Source organism: Leuciscus leuciscus, assembly GCF_965113295.1.
Source record: "Leuciscus leuciscus genome assembly, chromosome: 12".
Lineage (NCBI taxonomy): Eukaryota > Metazoa > Chordata > Actinopteri > Cypriniformes > Leuciscidae > Leuciscus > Leuciscus leuciscus.
In genome coordinates, this window is record NC_138736.1 from 6,801,511 (window position 1) to 6,823,699 (window position 22,189).

Genomic DNA, 22,189 nt, shown 5'->3' on the forward strand with positions numbered 1-22,189 from the left:
ATTATCATAAAACCACCAAACATTTACACATTGCATCAATGAGACCTTATTGGTAATGTAAAACTTGGCCTGCCCAGTCAAAGTGAAATAAGTAGATTTTCAAAAAAAAAAGATGTATATTACAAGTACACTTAGGCATCACAACTTTATACATGCACACTGTGAAAAAAATGATAGTCATTTTGAGTTTGCAAAACATTTAATGAATGTTAGATGACGACAAAGGTAATTAAAAACGTAAAAAATAAAAACAAAAATAATGAAGAAAATATGCATGCACAATTAAATATTTAATATTGGCTGACACATGTCACCTGATACTATGGAAGCCTGTTTCCGCCACGGAATAAAACGATTATAAAGATAATTGCGACTTTTTTTCTTACAATTCTAACTATCTTGCAATTCTGACTTCTTTTCTCAGAATTGTGAGATATAGACTCTCAATTGTGAGTCATAAAGCCCAATTCTGAGGTGAAAAAATATGCAATTCTGACTGTTTTTTCCCCTCATAATTACGAGTTTATATCTAACGATTCTGACTTTGTAACTCGCAATTGCAAGTTTATATCTCACAATTCTTACTTCTGTGAGTTACTTGTGAGTTATAAAGCCCAATTCTGAAAAAAAATAAAAAAATCTGACTTATATCTCACAATTCTGACTTTATTTGGAAACAAGCTTCCATGAGATTTCCAAAAAATGATCTCTAATATTAGCTTGAACTTTTGCATCAGCTACCAATCAGGACCCAATTTATCATTCAATCCTATTTTTAACCATGCAAACCACTGTTTAGCAGCTAATTTTAAAAAGAATAAAAATAGCACAGCGGTTTATAAAATTCACATGGCATGCATTTCAAATTACACCGAGCAAAGAAGAATTACCACAGTGTCAATTAAGAAAACAACTGCATTTATGTTCCGTTCCATCAGTCCATTAATCAGTGCTTTGTGTTCTCAGCCTCTGTTTCTCCTCCCTGGCACATACCAGAAGCAAACAGAATAGTCAAGGCCAGGGAGAAATCTCTCTTTTCATGCACCAGAAGGTTCGGCTGCTCACATCAACTGTGCTTATTGTGAACTCCAAACAAGAAGCCTCTTAAGTGATTTACAAACTAACATCAAATTGTCAGATGCTACAGATCTCAAACAGTGTGCCGTGACAAGAAAAATATTAATAAAATGTCACAGCAATTTTTTTTTTTTTTTCTTATTTATAAATCCCTAAGGGCCATCCATGTTGACTGTAGGGCCCTTTTAAAGAATCGGAAATACTGTACGTCCGTGCAATGAATGCTAGTTCAACTTGGAGGACTTACTTCAGCTTCTGACATTGTTATACATTATAAAGTCAAATAGATTGTAAAAGGAACGATTTTTTTTTTTTTTTTTTTTGTGAATGTTTTAAATTACATTTTAAATGTTTTAATTGATCTATATACCACATATTTAAAAACTATATAAAACACCTACACCTATTGTGTTAAACTTTATTATACTGTAAATTTCAAATTACTTATGAGCTCAGGGATGGCAGTGCAAACTGTGTAACTTAATTAACTTTCATGTGTCCTATTTATAACTATATTCTTGACCAACATGTCATGTTCCATTGTTGCTCTTCCAGTTGACCCAATTCTGTTATTTTTATTTTAAGGTCTTAGAACTTAATTATCTGAACATGCAAGGCCTCGATCTAAATCAGGTGAAGACAGTTCCAGGGCTTATATAATAATTCTCTGACTCTTCAAACCTCTCAGAGTGTTTACATTCAAAAGCCCTGGGTTTCTTTAAGCAGCTGACTGAGAATCAGAAAATAAAGATAATTGAGTCTTATATAAAGCAAGGGAAGCTTATGAAAAGATATGGAAATGCTCACTGTTTGCACATTGCAATATCTGAGATACCACTGAGAAATATAAGTTAAGTAAAAATTCAAGGCAAGATCTGAAGACTAAAAAATAATAATAAAAAATAAAACTCAAATAAAACTCAAATAAAACTAGACTGGTCTGGGATTAAAACCCCAAATGGCTGCAAAAGACTTGCAGGAAGATTCAGCTGGCATGGGAGTTTGTTCAAACACAAAAACATGAAACACATAGAAGGTTTGTCAGAAGGAAACCTAACCTGCAATCTCATCACAAAACATGGTGATATGTAATACACATATTGCGCCGGACTCAGAAAATGGTGTATTATGGTATAGAAATATTCAACAACACAGTTCCATGGCAAAGCACAAACCAACAAACAAACAAAAAAGATTGATTGATTAAAGCAGTTTATAGTTACACTTTAGTAATTTTGGAAGTAATGTAATTCCACTCCCCAAAGGTGTTGCTACGTGTTGTGGTCAGACCATATAAAGTAAAAATGTAACATCACCAAAAGTTTGGAGTAAAAGCAGCAGCATTTAAAAAAAATATATATATATAATAATATAATATAATATTAAAAAATTAAAAAATTAAAAAAAATAATAATATATATATATATATATATATATATATATATATATATATATATATATATATATATCATGATCCACAACATACTTCAAAGTCAACCATACTAATATGTTTTTTCAAGAAACAAAATATAAATGTTTTGCAATAGCCTTCACATTCAACAGACTATTTACCTGGAAGATCTCAAACATGCAGCACATCCAAGACAACCTAATCATTTTACCGGAAACATTCTGTAAGGCAGAGTTTGGGGGAAATACAAATAAAATAGACTTTTATCAGCATATAATAAACTATTTTAATTTGCAATGCACTTACAGTTTATCTACTTGAATTAGGTAGCCTAATACCAAAATCTCCAAAACTGTTGTACAAGCTTAAAAAATTCTGACTACAATGGTATCATTCAATTAGCTTCTTTAAACAAAGGCTTAAATAAAGGCTGCTAAAACATTGTAAGAAAATCATCTTTTATAGCAAGTCAACAATTAGTTGCGATTAGTAGAGAGAGAGAGAGAGAGAGAGAGAGAGAGAGAGAGAGAGAGAGAGAGAGAGAGAGAGAGAGAGAGAGAGAGAGAGAGAGAGAGAGAGAGAGAGAGAGAGAGAGAGAGAGAGAGAGAGATAAACTTCTTATATGACTGGATCTTTTCCCTGTAGGGCAGGACTTCCTGTCATACAGTAGCCATGCTGATTTCATTTCAATTTCCTCCATTTTTTCCTGCATTTAATCTGTCTCTTACTCTGTGCCTGATAATACTTTTGTAATAAGTTAAATTAAACAAATAAACAGCAACTGTGTATTAAAATTTGACATCACCCAGCCAGATCATAAAATATTCAGTACAAAATGAAATCGTGCGATTTTGCTTAAGAAATACTGGTTATTACAGACCAATTTATGCTGACGGATGCACAGACTTAACTTACTTCACGGACATAAAAGGCTATATCATTCCATGCCAGAGTGCTGAGTTTTGTAACTTGCAAAGTGCTGCTTCAATATTTTTAATGCTTCAACACATTTAATCATATGCTTGGTGTCTCTTTGATAGCCTACCACAGTTTGTCAAATATTCCATGCATATCTTTAAAAAAACTATTGTACCCCTGAAACATTTAGAGGATGAAGAAGACACTGAGAGGCCTGAAATTTGTTTGGTGTTCATTTTGGTGTCAAGTTGTCTACTCACTTCAGGCTCCTTTTGACGACAACGGTTGCAACAGCAGGCAGAGAGGAAGCCAAAGCCCAAAGCATAAAAACATGAAATCATATTCCGAGCAGCGAAATCGAATCGCCAAATCAGAATTCGGAGTGAACTTCCACAGCGTTCTATTTGGAGAACGCGCCGGCTGACGTAGGTATCCAGCGCGCGCGTCCTACTCCCTTGAGAAAGAAGAGCGTGCACGCGCCTCTATCGTCCTCGCTGCTACAGTGAATGCGGGCATCCAGAGACGCCTGACTGAGTGCGGTGGTTCTTTTCCGAGAACTCGGATGCCAGTGCATAGAGAGCGTTCTGCCGAAGCCGACTGGGAGAAGGCGAATCTCTATTCACACGGACGCTCAGGTGTAAGTGATGCTACTGCAAGTTGAAGTCCTGGAAGTAAAACCGCAGCAGATTGGGAATAAACGGATAGATCTGCGTTTTCCGTTGCAGAGCGCACTCAGTTCGTTTGGAATACAGAGACGCAGCGTGGAATTACTGGAGCCCTCAGTTTGTGAACTAAAGTCAATTCGTTTTCTACCGCATTTTATTTTTTAGCCCATTTTTTTCTTATTCCCCTTCTTTCTTTTTCTCTTTTTTTGCTGTTATGTTTGATTAGGTTTATTATCCCCCCCTTTTATTCTAATGTTATTTAATATCTGCCCTTTCAGTTTTTTTATTCTCTCATCCTCTGAAAATAGCTTGGGTTCTTTTTCGCGAGGGTAGATTGTGGTGAACGATACTCAATCTCAAACTGAGTCGTGTCATGGATGGCAAACTGCATTTGCATCTACGGAACAAATCGGGAAATATAGAATAACTACTGACAGAGACAAGGTATGCTACTGCTTTTATTTATTTTAATGTCTTACAAATATCTGTTAATGCGTTGCTTCGCATTCTGTGCATTAGGATGGTTTAAAACACCAGCGTATTGTCATAGACCGACCACTTTATGAATACATTTACTTCATGATCCTTTAAGTTGGAATATGTGAAAGTGCCGTCTGTGAATTTGAACCAAGTCTCCTATTTTCTCTTCAGAATCATGTACACTGTGTATTATTATTATTATCTGCATCAATAGAATATAAATGCATTCAGAATCGATGTCTCTGTTGCCTTTCCCATTCATGCCTCGACCATGAACTTAATGTATGAGAGAATATGCCTATATTTTCATACAGCCTACCAGTCAGACCAGGTTTATGGTGAGCTTTCCTTGAGTGACACTGATCAATCACCAAGTCTTATAGGAAATTGGGAAAATGATTTTGAGGGTTGCGTCTGTCCGTTTTCCACTACAATTGATTTCCCGTTGGATATTTCGTCATATTGTGTCCATATCGACGTCTAAAGACAGTCTCTACTGTCACCGCGCGACTGTAATGTTATTTGAAGGTGATACTACTGTGATTTGGCGCCCGCTGTAGTTGCCTTTAACGCCGCAACTTAAAATAGAATTCAGTTTGCATCATTAACCGACAAACTGATAATCGTTTAGTCATAAGCCAATGCAGCTGTCTTTTGATTAACATTCCCGGCCAGGCTTTATGCTAATGAATCAAAGGTTTGTCGTACAGGTCTGCGGCCGTGAGGAAGAGCAGTCGCCCATCTGTTGAACGCGTCTTCTTCACAACTCTCTCAGCGCCGTTTCTTCTGAAGCCTCTACGATAATATATTCTGCACTAATACTCCAAGATGATGATCTAAATTAGCATTTATCTTCAAGATACTACCACTTTAAGTAGATTTTACTAGAGTAGATTGAATCAACGTCCATTATTCTTCTGAGTGTCATGGAATGAAGCGCACACGGATGGCACGTGCATTAACCCTTTAATATACATGAACGTGAAACTACCTAAGTTAGTTGCTAATAAATAATTATTTGTAATTTCATTAACAAAAATATCGATTTAGAGTTATGTCAAATATCCCTGCTGAAAAAGTTTTTTTTTTTTTTTTTTAAATGACCAGGCTGGTCTTAGCTGGTCAAGCTGGGAGACCAGCTAAAACCAGCTGAACACAATCCTGGGAGACCAGCTTCTTCTAGCTAAAAACAGCTAAGACCATCCAACCAGCTTAAGCTGGTTTTAGCATTTTTTATTTAACACCATGACACAGGCCCTGCCCACCCACAAGTTTTGACTTTGAGGACAAGCATTTTCATTTATCCACCATATTTTTCAAATCAGAAATAGCTATTTCTGTGAATGTGCTAGCCTTTCAATTCTTTAGCTGCTGTATGTAAGTAATGATAACTATAACTATAACAAAATGCAGTAAGCGCTAAAATTGTTTGCGCGTTAACAATAAAATAAAATAAAAATAATAATATATCAAATACCAGTTTGCAGAGTCAAGCAGCATAGCGGACTGTTTTTGTACGGCTAAAATATCCGAAAGCGACTAACACCAGGAAAAATGGCAATTTAAAATCTTTAAAATCAATTTCAAAATCATTTTCAAAATGGCAAACTTAAAAATTCAAAAAAACATTCATTAGTTTTCTGTCAGTTAAAACGTGTAATTTTGGTACACTACAGCAAGTCTGAATTCAGAGTAGCATACTAGTAATAATATACTCTTACTATTTATGTCAAATCTTGATATCTCAATAATCAACATTCAAGTGTGTGATGCATTGTGTCAGTTGTGATTGTGTGTGAATACATTAATGCTACCACTATGCTGCATTAAAAATCAGTATAAGCACATGGATTCACACAGCTTGATGTGACTACAATGCAGAGAAAAATCGTTCTAGATGGGGAAGTTTAACTATAATTGGCTCATAACGCCGTGAGGGGGCCCCCTACGCTGTGGGGGTGTCCTGTACGCCTGTGGTAAAAGATGGGAACATCAACCTCAAGGTCAGTGACCTTCTCACGGCATGTTGCCATGTGACTTTTATATTATGGTGGTGAGTTGACACCATTGCTTTTTTAAGTTGCTTGACCTCAATATTTGCAGGAACTTCCCTTTAAATATTTTTACTCAGAATTTAGGCCCCCTCACTCTCTTACTGTTCCCCCTCAAGCCTCTCAAATGTCTCCCAGGATGCAGACACCATTTAAGGGTTAAGCTTGCCTAATTAATGAGAAATAAAACCGGTCTACAGGCTGCTGGGGATAATACCTTTAGCGTGATGTGTGAGAGAGGCATTTATGCTAAGTTGATGAGTTTGTCTATTTATGCCTGGCATTCAATCCAGTTGGATTCAACCTGTACTAACCCTGTAGCCGTGTGATAACAGGGATTGAATTTGGTCTCTCATACGCTGCTATGTGAAAATGAACAACATGCACATGTAATGTTTCCTCTAATGCGACCAGGGAGGCAAACTTCCAAGCTGCATTATGACTTAAAAGTTTTAAAAATAAGTTATATCAAAATGATCCATCTTTATTGAAAAGCTGAAAAACAAGATCTATGTAAATTGGCATCATGTTATTACTTTGGTGAAAATGCACAGCTGAGCTCTCACTATTATTATTTTTTTAAACATAGAGATCTGTGTTTACATATGTTCGCACTCCTGAAAGTTTCGCTTAGGAATCGGCCAAGATCATCAAGCCTAACAACTGGCTAGCCGATTAGTGAGGTCAACTTTTTAATAATTTTAGCAGTGGTGCATTTTAAAGGAAAATGCAAAAGTCAGATTTTATAACTTCTCAGCGAATGTCTTAGCATGCTAGTGTGCTGTGCTGTAGCATGCTAACATTTAGCATGTTAAAACCCTCTCTGAAAACAAATGTTATGCAAAATCCATAGGTTTGTATTTGAGATGTTATGGAGAAATTAAAGGACAGCATATTCAGTATAGTCTGTTGCTCCCAGTGTCAGAATATTGCATATGAATGCAGTAAAAAATAAATAAAAATAAATAAATAAATAAAACTCACAACACATTTGATGCCGTAAATTCGATGTTGTGCACCAACAATATTTATTATCTAGCCTAACAGTTATGAACTTTTGAATGCTGAGCAAGGGAAATCCCATGAGTCAATTATGAAAATTTTTAGTTTTGCAAATCGCTGGTTTAATTCCACAGCTGGCCACTCCTGCAGAGTGGTACACACTGTTCCTTACAGTGAATTTAATCCTGCTTACTTTAGGTCTCATTACTAAAATCCTGCATTTTATTTATTTATTTGCCATAGAGCATAACCAAATTCATTTGTCAAATATACATAAAAGCTGTTTATTATTTTCAGTATCAGCTGCATATATTATTTATTTTAGTCTACCTTTAAGAGTAAGGATGCACAATATCAGTGCAATGTTGTTTATTGGATGAAATATTGAGTTTATTTTGACATATTAAGAAAAAGTTTTCTTTTTAATCAGTATTGGTTAATATTAGATATTTAATTATGCATGCTCATTTCCTCTATTTATGCATTAAGATTACCTTTGCCATCATTTAACCCTCACTTAAAGTTTAAAATAATACTTGTAAACCTAATGTTCATTACATTTAAAAGTATCTTAAAATGAATATCCATTTTACATTTTGTACAGTATATTGTAAAAAGCAAGCTGTTGTTGTGATGCATATATTCATTTGGTACATTTCAAATGTAAACCAGACATTTATTGGATATTGGCCATAACGAAAATATTAATTACATCCCAACTTAAAAGGGCTATGTGTAGAATTCAGAAATCCTTAGCGAGACTGGTGGTCATTAAGTGAACTGCAGCCAGCAATTATTGCTCGTGCTCACACTCGTACACATGCAACGTACAAGAGATTGAATGTAATTCAATGGCCCAATATACTCACGACAAAGTTCTTTTTCATTCTTTGCAATGAAAAAGAAGTTGGAAACACCTTTGCAGCAAACAGCATGACGCCATCCACCCTGCCGAGAGTGATGTGTAGGTAAATATATGCTGCGCTTTTTTCACTTAATAACAAAGTAAACACAACGAAAATGACAGCATGGAGAAAGCGGCAGTTAAGAAAGATCATAGTGATCATAGTGGTATGGATATGTTTGCAACGGCATCATGTCGTCAGATGAGGCAATTAAAATTACATTGTTATGATAGTTTGATTATAAAGTATGTTTGAGACTATAGACTATAGATCTGGCTGTGAGACAATAGTTTGAATTAATCCCTTTTCTTTGCATGAGACATTGACATTACAGTACAGAATAGCTCTTTCGCTATTATCCTGAACATTGAATAAGTATTCATTTCATGCATCATTGAATGGAAGAGAGGTTCTTGCGTAACTGTCACATCCTTTGGATTTTCCTGGCGAATCTGGCCTAATGGTGCGTTCACACTGGACGCGAATAGCGCGTCAGGCGCGAGGGATTTCAATGTTAAGTCAATGCAAAGACGCGTTATGCGTGTAAAAAATTCCTGCGGCGCGAATGAGGCGTAGAGCGCGGCGCGGTAGACGCGAATACGCAAATGATTTTATTAGTGCTTTTTGTGCATTCACGCGTTTGACGCGAATTCGCGTCTGCCGCCCGCGTTGAAAAATCTGAACTTCTGCGTCAATTCGCGCCGCGTTAACCAATCAGGAGCCTGCTTGCTGCTGTCACGTGATGAAGTGAAAGTTTATAATGTTATTTTATGTTTGGCCTCAATAAATTATTTTGTAATATGACTAAAATGCACAACAAAGCAAATCTTTAACATAAAAACTCGATTTCAATATATGAGAGATACTCATTTTGTATTGAAGGCTATTTATTCCATATCTATTCAAGATTATATGAAACATTATTATTCTAATGTAAAGACAACAAACACAATTTAGTGTATAAAAAAATAAATAAAATAAAAAACACAGGACAGGTTTCACTTTTGGAGGCTGGCTCCATTTATTATCAAAACAAAAATAAATGACAGATTAGGTGGGTGCGGGCTCGTCAGGCAGCGACCACTCAAGGCCGAGGCCTTATACGGCCTACGCTGTCCTCGTCAGCGTCCTCGCCGTTAGGTCCACCAAACCTAGCTCCTGGAGCAAATTGTGAAACTCCTGAAACCCTCCGGAGGGTCTGGTGGACCCGAGTACAGCGACGATGTCCCCTAAGCAGCTGTTTCTGCTCTCTAGAGCATATACGAGCGGTGACTCTCTCGATTAATGCTAATGCTAGATAAACATCTAAAAAAGATGGCCGCCAACGGGTTTCGAAACTTTCGCCTCCGGATTTCGCCTCTGACGCGCGTAAATTTCAAACTTTTGTTTTACGCGCATCAGTTTCGCTCTTGACGCGCGAATTAACACAAAGTGGTCAAGCGTATAACTAGACGCGGCAGGCGCGAATTTGACGCGCTATTCGCATCCGGTGTGAACGCACAGTAAGTCCTCCAAATAAAAATCAGTCTACAGGTTTTGATAGACTTCATAGACAACATAGGAAGTCGGGGAAGGCCTCGTTTTTTAAAAAAGTTTTGTTAGAAGCACTTTACATATTGGCAATACAAAAAGTGATTAATACATGAAAATGCATTTCTGCATTTCATTTGCAAATTAAATCCAAAAGTTATTAAATACGTCATCAAATAGGGGACTTTGAATGTTGTCTTGGACATTGGAAGGCCTTGAGAACCATTATTGTAATGTAGGCTATCTCTTGACTCTGAACATCAAGAGGGATATTGCTGGCTCTGCGTGAACCGCTCAATCCTGTTAGAGAGACTGATGCCCCTCACCGTCTCCTGCATGTGATGGGATGTAGAGAACTGCATATGGATCATGAGCCAGGCAACAGCTTGGTCTTGCCTGGTTGAGTGGTCCCTGGCCGCTGCATTGTTTCAGGAAAATACCCCTCCCACTTCCGCTGTAGACCATACGCCAGCACCGCTCGTTCGTGAGCCACCTCACTGAAAATATGATATATCAGGTTTAGGCAGTGAGATAAAGCGTGATGTTTTAATTCTTGCAAACACTGTCAGCTCGCATTCACTGGCTGGGAAAGCCCTGGTGAGCAATACCGCCTGACAAATGCGCTTTAGCCTCTTGTCTGTGCTTCAGCAGGCTTTCCTGTCTGTCGTCCTCCAGCAGAGCTTTCTTATCTGTTATCAGCTCTCGGTCCCAGAAACGTGATCATTCAGGAAAGCCAAATCTAGCTCGGCTTCTATTGTTCATGTCGTGGTGTAAAGCTGGAAGTCTGCGTTTCGAGGCACAGATGCTGTGATCAACAGGGTGCCTCTGGCTTCTACCCATTTTCATGTGTCAATATTTGTAGTGGGCAATTTTGTGTGCAGGGCCCTCTAAAGCTGAATGGATTTGTTGAAAATGACTCTACGTTACTGTTACCACATTAATTGATGTTTAGAATAGAAATATCAGACACATATCAGGCAAAATAATTATTCAAGGAGATATTTTATCCAAAAATGAAAATGTACATCATTTACTAACCCTAATGTTATTACACATCTGCATTACCTTATTGTGTCTGCTTCAACTGGTTTTGTACATGCAAAGAAACTCGGTGAGACCCCATTGACTTCAGAAACTATTTTCAGAAATAACTTCTTTTGAGTTCCAAAGAAGAAAAATAAGTCATACAGGTTTGAAATGATGATTGAATCATCATTTTTGGGTCCTATCCCTTTAAGATATAAGCTAGCTATGAGTGCAGTAACCTTTTGATAAGCCATTTGTAAATAAGTCTGAACACAGTCATGGACTGAAATGATGGGCTTTTTTGATGCAAGTATCTTTCGCTGTTGTCCTCTGGTCAACCATTTGGAGCTGTCATCATCTTTCTCAGTCCTCCAGGGACTCCAGGACTTGTAGCGGTGCACTCTGTGGTTTCAGCACGCTGCCCAGCAGCAATATTTGCTTTTATGTAATGTTTTTTTCCATTATGTCCAGCCGAAAGAGAAAGTTAAAACCTCACAGATTGTATTGATTCTTTGTCTCTAAGCCTCTGTGCCTTTGTACGGGAGAACCCCTGAGACTTTGAAGCGACACAAGGTCTTGATGGCTTTTTCCCCTTGCTGTATTTTTATGGTCAAACTCAATCTCTCATTTTGTGTTTGACTCCGAGCACTGAATTTCACTTCCTGACAGTTCTATAGCTGGGTATCATAGGACGGTTTGTCATTGGTATTTGTCATTCGGCATGCTCTGTGATTCATTATTATTTTTATTTTTTATTATTTTTTTGTCTGTATTTCTCAAACACTTGGATGCCAATGAGTGCAGAGCAAAGAGTACAAGTATAATGTCTCTTCATCAGTTGAGCAGCTGACTGTCAAATGTACTGAAAGGGCATTAAAAGAGAAGTATGAACAGGCAAAAAAATAAAAAAATAAAAATAAATGATTAAACTGTAGACCAACAACAACAAGACAGCTGTTGTTCAAAACAAATCAGCGGTAATCAGATTTTAGAATGAACAAATCTGTAATTAAGACAAACAGAAAATCACTTGCCGTTAAAAAACAAGCTGTTTAAATAGTTTTCTTTTCAGATCACTGGATGATTTGACAAACTGGATTAGTATATTTTCTATATCTAATTGTATTTTGTTATACATTATTTGCTCAAGTTATATTTGTTTCACTTGCTACAACTGATGCAGGAAATTAATGGCTGGGGGATATACAGTAGGAAACAAACATTTTGATTTGTAATATGAGAGCTAAAGGCATTTATCTCATAAAGATGCACAGTTTGCTTGGGGGATGCCTATATAATAACGTCAGTGGAAACTTGTGACAATTGCCTGAAGTGTCATTATGACAGAAATGACAGTAATTCTTCAGGCAATGCCTGTTGTGTAACTGGCATGGGTTATACATACTAACCAACTAAATTTAAACCTCTTATATCAGCATAATGTGTTAGTTGCTGTATGAAATAGTCACACTGTGAATTTTTTTAGTTACATTGTGAGATTCAAAGTCACATTGTGAGATATAGTCAGAAATGGGAGGTATAAAGTTGCCTAAATACACTTATTCTTGATTTGTTACTATTATTTTTAATCTGAGGTGGAAACAGGCTTTCATTGATTCCTCTAGTGTCAGGATGTTATATTTGGATTTATCTGATTTGCTCACACCTGTTGACTCAGCCTTGCTCAAGACTTATTCAATGTTTGTATTGAGCTGTTTATATAGCTTCATAGTTCCCAGTTAGCGAGGGAACAGAACACCATTAAATCATAATCTTTCGCTTTACAGTCATTACCTGGCCCTCTCCAGGGTTTCACGGGTCCCTTTTGCTATACACACAGTGGATTGCAAAAAGGGATGACCTATAATTAATATGATTACTTTTCCTAAATGAATTGATAACCTGATTCTACTCTGCTCATCTGGCCGTTCTCTGGGTGGCTTTGACTAGCATCTTCCTGCTATAATATTTTGGTTAGTGTCAGCAGTTCCCCAAATGCTTATTTAACTCCAGCATTGGCATGTACAGATTAGTGGTGGTTTATTAAGATGAAGCAGAAGTGAATCCCGTGTACACGCATGAACATGCCCCTGGAGCCAATCCAATTCAGTAAATGATGCTTTGATAAACTGTTTGTCCTGTAAAGCATTTTGACAGCAACCACTCTCAGTAATTAAACGTACACAGAACGCTGTGTAGCTTAAGCTACTGGCAGCAAACACATTGTTTGTACATAGAGTTCCCAACAGAAGTCTGATGTGGTCTGTGTAAAAAGTTTGAGGCAATATCATCATCATCATCATGCTGTTACATTTCATAGGTCTTGTGCTAAGTGATTAGCATTTAGCTTGCAACAATCTTACTGGATCTTGAAGGCCCTGTGACAATTATGCTAATGTGGTTGCAGACTAGCAACATGGTCTAGAGTAGCTTCAACAACCCTGCACACTGTGCACAGCAGGTCTCATCTTTCTTCCCCCTGTATGCAAGTCTTAATATTCACCATGAATTCCAAAAGGAATTCCTTTGAGATTTTAAGCATTTTTAAACTGATTCACTTTTCAACATTGTAAGGTCAAAATAACTTGAAGTGACTTTCATTTTTTATTTTTTTGTTCTACTACAAACATGCTTCAAACATAAGGGTTGCTAACAAGTTACTGTGTAAGGACTATAATAGTTGTCTGATTTGTCAAGCATGTAAATCTACATTCTTCTTATAGCTGTAGCCCTTTTTTTAAAAACGTTTTATAAAAAAGAAAAAGAAAATGCAGTGTCAAAGTTCACATTTGTGGTATGACTGTATAAGTGCAAATTGAATTGAAAGTCTATTCAAGTCCACTGACCTTTTACTCGAATTGAAATTCGCTATTAAAAAATAAAGAAATAATAAATAAAAAAAAATGTACATGGGAAATTCCTTGAGGGAAACCTGGTGAAAATTGTGCTAAGCAGACATGGCTGATGTAGTGATCTAAAAATGGCCGATTTCATTGCATGAGTCAGTTGAGATGAACATTGAGCCATCGTCTTGATTTTCCAACTTTGGAAGTTCTTTGGAGGTTCTTTAAATGGTTAATCTTTAATTTTCCACTATGACATTCTATAGTTATTTGTTTTTGCACATTCATTTGATATTTGTCATTTGTTTATATAGTTTAATTAAGGCAACATTGCCAACAAGTGAACTTCATCAAGTGTCTCCCAGCAGGCAGTGTTATCATCTCCCACACTTCTGGCTTCTGCTCAAAGCTTCATATCCTACATCTTAGTATGATGTCACCACTGTAGTCAGCCATTCTCTGCTTCATTCTCAACCAAATCAATGTCCCTTTTTGTTCCTGCCTCCCTTGATTTCCTCCACTGCGGCTGTAATGATGATCAGATCATCAAGCTGGGAACATGAGACCGATACATCAGGGTGAGAAGAAGTGCTTTAGCTTTGAAGAGGTGCAATCAGCAGATCTATTCCTGTGGCACGGTCACTTAGTGCTCACTGCTGCTGTGGCCAGATGTGAGTTTGACTGCATAGATCTCACATGCTAGACAAAGGTATTAGACTGACTAGATCCAGGAGTGGAGTCTTAAATCTAAACCCACTGTTCTACTGTACTAAAAACAACCTCTTTTCATGTTAATGTCTTTTCATTTTATTGTGTCCCCAACTTTGCAACCAAAACCACCAGATTCTAGACAGACCCCAGGCAGCACATGGCACATACAAAGTGTCCATTGTATGCATACTTCAGAATCTGGCCGGAAGAAGTTGGTCATCCTGATACTTTGTGCCGACATTTTATGAGTACTGTGAATTCAGACTACTTTTGTTTTGTCACATATTGTTTTTCGCCTAGTATAGAGGGGAAGTATGCAATGTCGGATGCAGCCTCAGTGTTCTGAGACGCGCACTTATGACTGCACATGCGCATTGGCTGGTCCAGCCTGAAAAATTCAGATTTTTGTCATGATTTGAACGTTTAGAAACAAATTTTATGACACAATTGTTGTCAGATTTTATTGGTGATTTCAAATGTGAAATTTAAACATAAGCTTGGTGTACAGCTTTGGAGAGTTGATGTTTCCCCATTCAAAAAGACTGAAATAGCTGCCCGATAGGCATTTCAAAGATGGCCACCAAGTGAAATGACTTGCCTTAAAGGGACTGTGATAATGTCTATTCTACTGTGTGCACTTTTGAGACTCGCTGTGACAGATTTCAAATTGGTGTCAAACCAGAATTCAAATGGCATTCTAAGCAGATTTTTTTTTATAACTGCATTCAAATCAGATTTCAAACCAGTTTCAAATTGTTGGAGCAAACTTCCTCATTAGTGTCTGTCCACATAAAATAAATTATCACATTGCTATGTGTATGAGCTGGAATGGGAAGATTGATTTTCAGGAAGTAGTGACTACAATCTGTAAATATTTGAGGATTTTGCATATATGTCAGAAAAACGTGCGCTGGACGGTGATCTTCAGTCTTGTGTGCACCTGGCATTACTGAAAAGGACATTTTAGGTGTGTCCTGTGGGTAGGTCAACATCCTTGGAGATTATGAAATACCAATTCAGCAAAAGTTATTGTAGTGAAGGATTTTCAGGTTGCATCATCACTGGTAACAGCTCACTAGAGAGTACTCTGAGTAGATGGCAGGCTCCCAGGAAGCTTTATGTTAATATGTGATGTAATGAACAAACTCAGTCTCATCTCCCTCCCCTGTGGCGCACATATTAATTGCACGTCCAAAATAGTTTATTAATCTGTCTGTTTATTAATGAATCTCTGCCACAGAAACTTTGCAGCCTGAAATGCCTTGGAGACTCATGCAACATGTCATATTGGGGTTCTGGGAATGAATATATATATATATATATATATATATATATATATATATATATATATATATATATATATATATATGTCTTTTTTAATCATGCTCAGAAAATGGCAATATGTGCATCATTAATACATGTTGTGTTTTTTACAGGACATATGAGGTATGTTAATTTAAAAGTAGGGCTAGTTTTGTTTGGGTCAGGTCTTTTTATTTGTGGAATTGTAAATATAAAAAAAAAAAAAATGTATTGGAAACATGAGTTTAATTTAACATTGACCCTTTAAAAGCTTTGGCTTCATTAAATCGGTTATGGCCTCTGAACTGACTGTGCTTTACCCAAGGGGTTTTCTTGTGTTTCCATATTGTGACACATTTGCTTCCTAATTAGGATTTGAAAATGGTTGTTAATAATCTACCAGCACATGCACACTTGAAAAGCAGTGCTTGAAGCTCAGTGGCGATGGCATCTGTCAGACTTCTCCTTTTTGCTATTATTATGCCTAGCTGATAAAGGATTTACGTAACGTACACTTTTATCCATATGCAATTAATTTTTGTAACTCGACGCCCAAGGGTGGCCATGTCATTCTGTAAATGCCTGCTGCCAACCAGTTCAGCACTCATTTTCTTATGACACCAAGTTGTTGACTAGAAATTGCGGTGATAAAATAGTGGGGTTAGCAGTGTCATGGTTAGGCTTTTATAGAAAATAAATAATAAACATAATACTGTGTAGGAAGGTGAAAGGGAGAAATGTGTCCAAGTGGGTCCCAGAATGGAACAAGGTCACATGGTGAACAACACAAGCAAAATAGTCCTGGCAATAGTAAGCAAGTCTGTGATGCTGCTTTTACACTGCAAGGCCGAATGCAAAGATCCAACACGCTCTCATGGCAATTTGTAACTATTATATATTGACACATTCATATGAATTCATATCCCATTTGTATGTTTTCGTACGACCTGCTTACGCCCCACTGCTTACTTCCGTATCCGTCCGTCCCTCCATCCATCCGACGCATTAAAATGCTAAATATACCACTGTTCAGAAGTTGGGGGATGGTAATTGTATTAGAAAGAATTTTTGAAAGAAGTTTCTTCTGCTCACCTAGGCTCAATTTATTTGTTTGAAAATACAGTAAAAACAGTAATAGTGTGAAATAGTATTAGTATTATTATATTTTAAAATGTAATTGATTCCTGTGATTGCAAAGCTGAATTTTCAGCATCATTACTCCAGTCAAGTCAAGTCATCTTCATTTATATAGCGCTTTTAACAATGTAGATTGTTCAAAAGCGGCTTTACAGAGATACAAGGATAGTTTAAAGTAACAGAGATTGTTTTGGCTTTATAGCAGTTCTTGAATACAATTATTTTCCAGCTAAAGTTAATTTGATTGATACACTTCCGTCGCAACGACGGAAGTTATTAACTTAGGGGCCGCTAACACGACACCGTTTTAACAGGAAACTCTACACAGACTTTAAACGCGGAACCTGTGAGAACGCTGATGGCGTGCACATGCATATTACGAGTTCAGTCTATTGGTATGCGCGTTTGAATATATGTGCGCAGTTTTGTAATTCCCTACAAACCAAGCCTTAAAAAACTACTTGTCTGGCCTTAACATTTTGATACAGAATTTTATCACTTCGGGGTAGATACGCGAACTGAATTTTTCAGTCTTCATTGTCATGATCCTTTAGAAATAATTTGAATATGTTGATTTAGTGCTCAATAAACATTTTTGTTTGAAATTCAATAAACACATTTATTTGAAATACATTTTTGTTTTGTAAATGTATAAATGCAAATGCCACTTTTGATCAAATTAAAGCTTCCCTGATGAATAATTGTATTAATTTATTTCTAAAATTTTTTTTGAAAGGTAGTATATTAATAATTTATGATGAGGCCATGTGACAATAAGTGTGATGTTTTAAGCTTTATCATGGAATAACGGCTATAATGCCCACTATTTCCCTTCCCAGTCAGTAGATACTATGCAGTATTCACTAAGTAAGCTAGTATTTTATTTTGAACATGATCTGATAAACAAGAGATAGTGTGTTTATATATAAGGCAAGAGAAAAATAAATCCAGATATCAATTTGCGTGGGTTTTGTTGGCACTTTCAACTTCCACATGAGAAACGCAGTCAAACGCAGCTCCTTCCAACACAGGTCTACTAAAAACTAGAATATAAACATTTTCAGGCTTTGTGCTTTCGTCAAAAGCCTGGCGCAGTAAGCCTTGTTTTCATCTAGCTATAGTGTGACTGCGTAATGGCTTTTGGTTGCTTCTGACTCAAAGGCTTCTCAGGGGAGGTAGATGTTCAATGAACGACGAGTCAGATACGGATATGTGTTTTTCTTTCTACTCCATTCCAAAGTGCTACGTCTGCGGATTAAACCACTGTGTTTTCGTGGAACGGCCATCCATATGCTGTGATCCCAAAGGAAACATTTGATTTATAAGCTTCTTTAGGTTTTGTCTCTTTCAATACTCTCTTTTACTCTCCCTCCCTCATTCCCTACCTCTGTTTACAACAATCAGCATTCAATAAACATCGACTTGCACTCAATCCACGCAATACATTTTACAATCACAAACATTTCACACGTTATACATTGCACTCCCTGAAATGTTACATTACACTTTACACTCCTATAACACCCTTCTAATTTTACAACACTACAACACATTCGCTTCTTATACTCTTGATATTTGATTAAGTCTCTTATTCTACTCTAAGATATCCTAATGCACAAAAGAGTGCTGCAGACTCACTCTGTTGAATCTTGTACCTCTGGTTTGATGGCAATGATACAAACTCATTATGTAGGACATGATTAGGGTCAGAGACTATATTATTAACGAGTCTTAAAGGGATACTCATTTTACAACTCCCCCAGAGTTAAACAGTTGAGTTTTACCGTTTTCGAATCCATTCAGCCGATCTCCGGGTCTGGCGGTACCACTTTTAGCATAGCTTAGAATAGATCATTGAATCGGACAAGACCATTAGCATCTCCCTCAAAAAAATGACCAAAGAGTTTCTATATTTTTCCTATTTAAAACTTGACACTTCTGTAGTTACATCGTGTACTAAGACCGACGGAAAATGAAAAGTTGCGATTTTCTAGGCTGATATGGCTAGGAACTATACTCTCATTCCTGCGTAATAATCAAGAAACTTTGCTGCCGTACCATGACTCCATAGTCGACCCTATAGTCTACCGAGCTGGGGACTATTTTCAGGCGCTGCGTCATATCATTACATGTAATAAGCCAAATCATATAACTTCTCAAGATGCTGACCTATAATCCTTGAACACCTTTTTTATTTGATTAAACAACTTAGTTTTTAGCATAACATACATACTTTATACAATATACCATATGGAATTGCAATATTGCAGTATACTCATAACCAAAGACATGAAGAATAACAGAAGAATCTGCTTTCTTACTCCAAACGACGAATGGATATGTATAGGAAGTCAGCTCTGTTTTGTGGCTCTATATCAGTCTGTGCATTACAGGTGTTGTTACCACTGACCTTTAACACCCACAGGATTTTCTGGAGCATTTGAATATATATTACAACATATTGATGTTGTCACATTCAAACATAAGGAACCCTCTTTATTTGAGAAGCAGTGTATGGGGAGAAATGCACAGGCATAAGCTTGAGTTATATTTTTAGATGCTGACTTTCATTTTCCCATGTGCCTATGTGGCGTACTTCCCTTGAAGGATTGAAAAGGCTCGATACAGGCGGCGAGGACCGTCTCTCTCCAGCCTCGCCGCCTGTTCTTCGGCTCATCTGCGGCTTCACTAATTATGGCCTCCAGCATTAGGCCGGAGAACAAAGAATTTTCACAAAGCTGTTAAGAATGGCATCTCGCAGACAAGCTTTGTCCTGCCCCGTCTTCTGTCACTGATCGATTGATTTCTTGGCCAATTCACATGGGTAGAATTAAAAAAATGTGTAAATAAAGAGCACAGCTACTGCTTCCAGGGAAAAGTCCTCTGTGGAAGACGGTTGTGCTGCATTATGCCAGAGTCACTCAAATGCATATTTCTTTTCCCAGACTGGCTCCCCTGTGATCAAGCTACAGTTTATGTAATGCAATAGATCTCTGGCAATAAGAATAAGGATCCGGACAAGACAAATTAGTTTAATAATATCTGGTGGCTGGGAGCGGTCACTCCTCTTTAAAATAAGGACAGTCATTTTTAATGTGCTACTTGATGTAATCATTGACTGGCTCTAGCCCAGGTAGCTCTTAAAGGCAGAGTAATAGCAGAAAAAAGTTTCTTGACTTGACCCTTTAATCTATTGTAAAGAACAATGCATTCTGTCATGTCGTGCACATCAAACGAAATATGAAATGGGCTTGATGTGCATTGGATGAAATTTTAAATATGTGAAACTGGGGACTTTTTAGATAAGATAAAACATATCTGAAGCTGCTGGATGCAATCAGATGTAGATCTTTAGAGACTTTATAATGCAACTATAATGTACCCAATTGTCCTGCTGGCACGACTAAAGCCGAAAGTATACTTCCCTTGGTCCATGCTCTGCTCTGACTTGCAGATTGTCAGCGTGACATAATTTTCGCCATCAGTACAGTCCGCCGATGTCTACACACCACCAATGAGCATCCCAGTTTTTGTGTCAATGAGGACTTGAACGTGGACAATAGCGCATGTGTGACCAGGGGCAGATTTAGTGATTTGGGAGCCCCAGGCAAAATATAGGAATTGGGCCCTATACATTAGCACACATTTACCTGGATCAAACTTTAGGTTCCTTTCTCTGTTTTGATGCTTGCTTTTAAACGTCTGTGTCCCATAGATGTGTCCAGTTTTTCTACATGTTTCATGTACATATATAATAGCTTTCTTTCATGTTGTAGACCCCTTGTTTTAGTCCCCAAAATAGGCGAAATGGTAAAATCACACATGGAACTGTCCGAGGGGTGTGGTGAGGCTGAATACGCATCTCGTATATAAAAAGCATTTTAAGGGCCCTTGGTTTTTGGGGGCCCAAGGTGGTCACCTACGTTTGCCTAATGGTTAAGTCTGCCTTGACTTAAAAAACGGTCCGCTAGATAGAAGCTTTCAGAATGTGCACACTATCCTCTTTCACAGTCAAATGAGCATGTAGATTCACATCTCTTTGAAAACAATTAACTGAAGTTAAACAGCAACTAAATGGTCATAAAATGCAACATTTGTTCTGCTGGTGCGACTAAGTTTTGTTAGAGGTCATGCTGGTGCAACTAGAAAATTGACTTTCAGCTTAGTCCAACTTGTTGTAGTTTGGCCTTACATAAATTAGGTCTTAATTTAGTTATTTTTTACAGATGTTTTTCTTGTCGATATTTGTAAACATTGTAAACATCTCCAAACTCAATAAATGCTTGATTCTCAAATACATTTATGTGGGACAAAAGATGTTCTATTATTGGTAATTGCACCTTTTGGTCCAACAAATTACTATTATCACTAACTATTATTGGTTTCTGCAACTTTATTAGGTACCACGTTTCTCATACACCTGGCGTACTGTATTCAACATTTCCTGTCAAAGTATCACTTTAAAAAAAAAGAAAAAAAAGAAGAAGATTGTTTACATTTTAAATGATCTCCTTATATTTTGTACATTTACTGTATGATAAAAAAACAAATTCAGAAATGGAATCCACAACAGAATGTATGAAACAATACAGAACAGCCAATGAGCTGCTAGATCAGTTCTAACTCACTTCTTGTATTCTACCAATCTGATGCATTAACTGAAAAATGTGTATGATTAGAGAAAGAAAAAAATAATAGGCAGCCAACTTTGCGCATTATAAAAATTCCATGCATATGTATCTTGTGTCCCATCACCAACTGTAACATCCTGCCAGCTAAACAGTACCAGCATTTAACCGAATTAATCAGTGTTTACTGATCTAGTATATAGTTCTGTTCTTCATCTCAGCATTGGCTCAAGTGTGTTGTAAATGCATTATTAGACTCACATCTCTTTGCATTGCCACTGCTGTTTCCTAATAGATGTCATCATTAATATGTCTAAACTCCCAACCACGTGTACACAAAAAAGAGAGGATGTGTTTTGTTGTCTAACCTGCTGTCAACCCTTGGGCGGCAGAAAGGCAGATGTTGAGTGAGCCACATTCATGAGCAGAATGGCTTCTGGACCTGTGTTGAATTAAATCGGGCTCTTAACTGAGGGTTGTGCATGCTATTCGAGTCTTGACTT

General features: G+C 37.1%; 1 protein-coding gene across 1 annotated transcript in view; it reads left to right on the plus strand.

The window, feature by feature from the left end:
• Nucleotides 1–3,881: 3,881 nt before the first annotated feature.
• adgrb2 (adhesion G protein-coupled receptor B2) overlaps nucleotides 3,882–22,189 on the plus strand; it is a 331,945-nt gene continuing 313,637 nt past the window's right edge. The window contains 1 exon segment of the mRNA XM_082187020.1: nucleotides 3,882–4,515. The gene's annotated coding sequence lies outside the window, so the exon portion shown is untranslated.